This window comes from Ostrea edulis, chromosome 5 (genome assembly GCF_947568905.1).
Source record: "Ostrea edulis chromosome 5, xbOstEdul1.1, whole genome shotgun sequence".
NCBI classification, from domain to species: domain Eukaryota; kingdom Metazoa; phylum Mollusca; class Bivalvia; order Ostreida; family Ostreidae; genus Ostrea; species Ostrea edulis.
This window is the reverse complement of record NC_079168.1, coordinates 66,958,131-66,964,130: the sequence shown is the minus strand read 5'-3', so window position 1 is coordinate 66,964,130 and position 6,000 is coordinate 66,958,131.

Sequence of the window (6,000 nt, the reverse complement as noted above, 5' to 3'; positions counted from 1 at the left end):
CAGTTCATGCCCTTGGGAATCCCAACAGGCTGTTGGAAAACCTGATCACCAGACAACCAAGATATTACCAATGAGGAACTTCAGCATCTTTTTTATATCAACTTCAGAGTACTTGTGCAAAGAATTAGAGTGGTGTTTAACAAAGTAATTTTTTAGTTACTGATCACAAGATATGAATATTTCCTCTTTCTATTTTTATTTTTAAAAAAAAAACAACTTTCTTTGGTGTCAAAAAGTGTAGGAGCACAATTCGTGCCCATGGGAATTCCAACAGACTGTTGGAAAGACCTGATCACCAAAGACCACGAAGATATTCACAATGAGGAACTCCAGCATATTTTTTATTTCAATTTCAGAGTACCTGTGTATGGAATCAGAGTCTATGATGTCAAAAAGTCTAGCCTTTAATTTATCGTGAGGAATGGTCGTGTAAAGTGTTGAAAAGGCAAACATTTTGATGATGTTGATTTGAAAAAAGTTTTGCGATTTCAAGTTTACTAAAACTTCTTTAGACTTTATTTTTAAGAATCTGCATTTGATTAACACCACATCTGGTATATGTAGTCACACGGTAGGTTTGAAGTTTCTCCTTCACAGCTGTTAATACTTTCGTGAGGAGTAAAGATAGGGGCTTGGTAGAACACTTACTGGGTCCAGCAATGTCCACAATAGGAGATCAAAGTTTTACATAGAAATATATAGCGGGAATCTTTAAAAATCTTCTTCTCAAGAACCACTGAGCTAGAAGAGCCGAGATTTACATGAAAGCTTTCTTACATAGTGCAGATTCAAGTTTGTTCAAATCATGGCCCCCGGGGGTAGGTTAGGGCCGCAATTCAGCATAGGTACGGTAATTCATCCGACTCATTGACTTAAAGGGTTTTTACCACCATTTTTATTGTTTGTAAATTTATATGAAAATGTGGTGTTTGAATCGTGCTATTATTATTTTTTCGATATAAATCGTGCTTTAGTGATTATTTTGCATCGAAAGTGCAAAAAGCCAGATATGCATATTCTCGTTAGAGATTTTCGCGCCATTAGTATGTGACGTCATACGTGTCAATCGCGGTGAAGCGACCAAGCATGAAAACATTTAACAAGTTATGAACAGCATATACAGCAGGCTATTGATACAAAATGGAGAGATTCAACAGTTACAAGTCCCATTATATTGTGTTGTACAGTATATAGCTGTAATAATCAGCACAAAAAAGAAGAGTTTCTTTACTTTTACCAACGAGGCAAGTCGGAAAAATTTTGTGAGCTTAGAACTAAATTTAGAAATACTTCAAACCAACGGAAAACCACCTTCAATAACAAACTTACATATTGCATTCTAACCCATTTAATTCATGATATCGACATTCTGTTTACCAATTAATAGGCTCGTTGTCCTTCAGACTGGACATAATCAGAGACTGCCTTCTGTTTGAGAACTCTTATAGCCTACCAGGTATTGAGGCAATCATTGAAGTCGCCTCGGGTCTGGCAACCACAGAAATTTCTGTGTAGCATACACTTTTTATATATATGCACCTTTGATTTCATATGCAACGATATATTGCCCCCCCCCCCCCCGCTTGAAGTTTTGAGTATTGACACCATGTACGAAATGTTTATACGGTCTATCAGACTATCCCTAACCCACCCCCACCCCCCGATCAAAATAGTAAGAAAATGAAAAAGTCGAAAAAATGCCAGTTAATAATCGTCAAAAATGCTGAAGTACGGCGGCCTTTATTTTTAAAAAATGACGGTACGTGCCAACGAAGTGGGAAAAAAATTGCAACAATATAATGAATGACAGCCCCCCCCCCCTCTCTCTCTCTCTATTTTTTTAAAGTAATGAGAGGGACGATTATAAGGTAGAGGTTACGACTATTGGCCCCATGTCTCCCCCCCCTCTCTCTCTCTTAAACACACACTATACGATTTAAGAAGTCGATAGATTTTCATCAGATTGGTAAAAAAAAATCCGGTCCCCCACCCCCCCCCCTTTGAAAAATAAAATTATAAATTAAATCGATATCAGTAAATCGACTGTTTCCTTCGACACATGCATGAATTTAATAAATAGCAAATCTTCTCTACCTTCTCCAGTGTAACGGTTAGAGAAGAACTGATTTTAATTAGATCAGCATTGGCTAATGCATGCTACACTCTACATATACAGACCTCTAATGCTTTAAAAATATTATGATCTACAAGGGAACACAGTCAAAATGTTTGCAAACGAAATGTGTCATTCAGCTATTTACCAAAAGTTGAAAACGTTCCATCCTTTCTGTGAGCGAGATATCTCCTCCGTCCGAGTGGTCAATGTCGATGTAGTAAATTAGGCTAATATAAATGTTTGCTGAGGGAATAGATGTCTGGGGACTGTCTTAAGATCCCTAGTGAGTCCAGTGCAAAGCGTTGGCGAAAGGGGGGGGGGGGGGCTTACAGGGGGAGGGCGAAGTCAGTGGCGGATTTAAGAGGGGCGCACCCCCCCCCCCCCAATTTTTTAATTTAAGGTAAATCTTGGTATCTTGTATAGAAAAATGTATTAAAAGATAAAAGAAGCAATAATTTCTTCCATTCCCGGAGAAATAGATGACAAAACCTTTTGATTTCTTGAATTACTTTATTAAGAGAACTTAATTTTTCCAGAAACCCTTAAAATTTGCGTCATTTGATTAATTTTACTTTATTAAAAATGACATATTTCAAGCCCTATAAAATCTGTAAAATCTATAAAAGCTTTCGGGGGCTGAGGGCTGCCTCAATAAAGTGGCGCCCCCGTAATCACAATTCCTGGATCCGCCCCTGGAAGTCCCCTGGAACAAGCGCGCTTTGACAAAATAAAACGCACATGCATGCTTTTTTAAGACATCTTTATATAAAATATATTTGTGAAGGAAAGGGGGGAGGTCTCCCGGCGCAAGATTCCACATTGCTAGCTATATGTATATTCAACAAGTCCTTATATGGAACCGATCGCGGTAGTTCAGTGATATACCCTTTGGTTCGTAACCGTGAGGTCGCATGTTCGAGTTCTACTCGTGTCATGGCTGCATCAAACCAGTTAAAGCTGTATGACCCGATGTTCATGTATTATTTTTGTACATAATTACTTTAAAGCAGATTAATTACTTTATAAAGTTATTAACTTTCCCTTAATTACATGCTTGAAAACATCTGCATGTAAAAGAAAACAGTGCGAATATTATTTAGAAAGTAAATATAGCGGGTACATATATAAATCATCCCATAATAGAAGTCTATAAATAGACCCACGCGCGTCAGGAAAATCCCAACATGATGTATTAACTCATACGCAACTGTCTAGTTTTAAGGCTGAAAGAGCGTAAAACAACGAATTACTAAGAGGTATTTGATATTTTTATTTTTATTAAACTTATGGTACGGTACTGTTATAACAAAATACACAGCTTTACACAGATAAGACCACCGATGATCTGAAAGTTTGAACTGGTCACGTGACTGTCACTTGAAATGCAGAGTGACACGGTTATTTGTAAACATCGATTTAAAATCAAATTATTTGGGTTAAAACAAGTGAAATAATTTATGATATGTCGTACAGCCTCATAACTATATACGTGCGATGATTTAATAGCGTTTTTACGAGATGGAAAAAAATATTGTAATTCGGACCATACAGCTTTAATACTTTCCCATTCGCATTGCTATCTAAAAGTGAGAATCACAGATCTTTCGGATAATGTGACCTTAAAAGCAGACATCCCGTGTTGCGACAGGTGTTGACACGTTATAAAAAAAACCACTGCTACGCCACTGTGCGCGTACATGTAGCATAGTAAGTCTATTTGTGGTACGTCACGGCTAAATATAAGTGGGACCTAAACTAATGAAATCCTTCGTAACAAATCAAAATAAACAATCCCTCGGATGCAATACAAATGAAAGATTTTGCAATGCAAATGGAAATTATACAATGAAAAAATATATATAATACAAATGGAAAATATGGAATACAAATGAAAAATTATACAATACAAATGAAAAATATAGAATACAAATGGAAAAGTATACAATACAAATGGAAATTATACAATGAAAATGAAAAATTATACAATGCAAAAGGAAAATATAGAATACAAATGGAAAATTATACAATACAATTGCAAAAGATCAAATATTGCAACATTTGACATGCCATAGAAACGTGCTTTAATAAGGTTACTCCTTCTGATTTTAATTACATTAAAAATCGTGGTAAAAACCCTTTAAAATATAAAATATTGTGTTATGGAATTCAACATTTGAACGGAAAATTTAGTGACTGTTTTCATTTTGGGATTTTCATACCTAGACGGTAAGCAATGCAAAATTAATAGTGATAGAGAGTTAGCTTAACAGCCAAATCACTTTAAAATCTGAAGCGAACAGCAGTGTCACTTAAATGCACATTAAATGCTAGAACCGGCCGAAGCTGAAAGTAAATTTCCAGATATGAATTATGAAGGACTGCTGCGAAATTCGGTGAAGGCGTCAGTCCAGGCATTCAGCCGAGCCGAATCTCAGCCGAGATTGATACCCTCCTTACGCTTGATGTTTTACATCTAATGTTAGAAAATGGACCCAGATATGTATTTAACATAAGTGGCTTAAATCGCCTTATGAACGAACTAGTAACGATATACATTTAAATTACCGAAGAGTCAAAATCGCTTACATCCCTACCCACAAGCTGAAGTCGTACCGCAGAAAAATTGCAACGATTCTATCTTTCGTATTTTCCTCTCATTTTGCGATTCCGTTTCATGGCAAGCCAAAATCAATAGATCCAATCGGAGATGAATGTTATCTGTAGCCACAAGCTGTAGAGATGGCTGGTCGCTGTGTGGGAAAAATTGGAATTATACACCCCGGCCAAATCCTCATAATTTGGGATTTATGCTGAAAATCGATGAGCCCTTCATAGGATAATCACCGAATTGTACTATTAATCAAAAGCATTCCCCACTAAACGGGAAATTATTAAACCAAACCATAAGGACGGCCCGCAAATTGTCCCCAATGCCAAATGCCGCCCCGTTTGTACCACAGTTTTGTTTGGTACAGAGAGATTGACACATTATAGATAAGTATATTAAATTGCTGCATTGCTCCTTACAATATATTCATCTCCCTTGATTGGGACGTTTAAAATATTGACTGCTGTAATTCCCATCTCAAATTTTTGTGCATGTCCGTGCTAAATATGACTGACAAGTTCTTGTACAACTTTCGACAATTTAGAACTATTTTAACGCTACAAAAGAACACCAATTTTACAACAACACTACTTCTCAAGACAGGCAATGATTGCATTTCCTATCATTGGTTTCTGGACTGGTCCAAAATATATTCATATTGATGGTCCAATCTTAGATGGTATAAGGGTACGGTAGGTGCCATCCCTAAATTGCCACAACTTTAACGCTAGGGGAGTGATGCAAAACCATGTAACCCCATCACACATAATATTAGAATTTATCTTAGATATTTTCAGAACTGGAAAAAAAATGTTTTTAGATTTCATAGATATTTACAGTTCAGAAGTCGTAAGCAACGTTAAAGTTTTGATATGCGTTAAAAGTCAATACCTAAAGGTAATTAAATGTTATGTTGTTGGAAAAGAGATTGTCACAGTATTAAACAAGATGTGTTCTTAAACCTCCAATGCCCTCAAACTCAAAAGTGCATATACTGATGACAGGCTTTACAAAATATATGTATTATCATTAAACGATATCACCCTAAAGTGAAAACCCCGAGGCTGCGAAATTCACCCCTTTTTATATTCTTTTCTGCTATTCCTAAATATGCATTTAGCTTTTATAATGTATCAGTCATCATGCTTTTAAACTTTTAGACATTTCTTGTGACCAGACTCTTGAAATGGTACACATAAAAAATCAACTGATTACCACACGTAGAACAAACACTTCTTGTTTACATAATTGAAAGTTTTAAATAGAAAAAAAACGG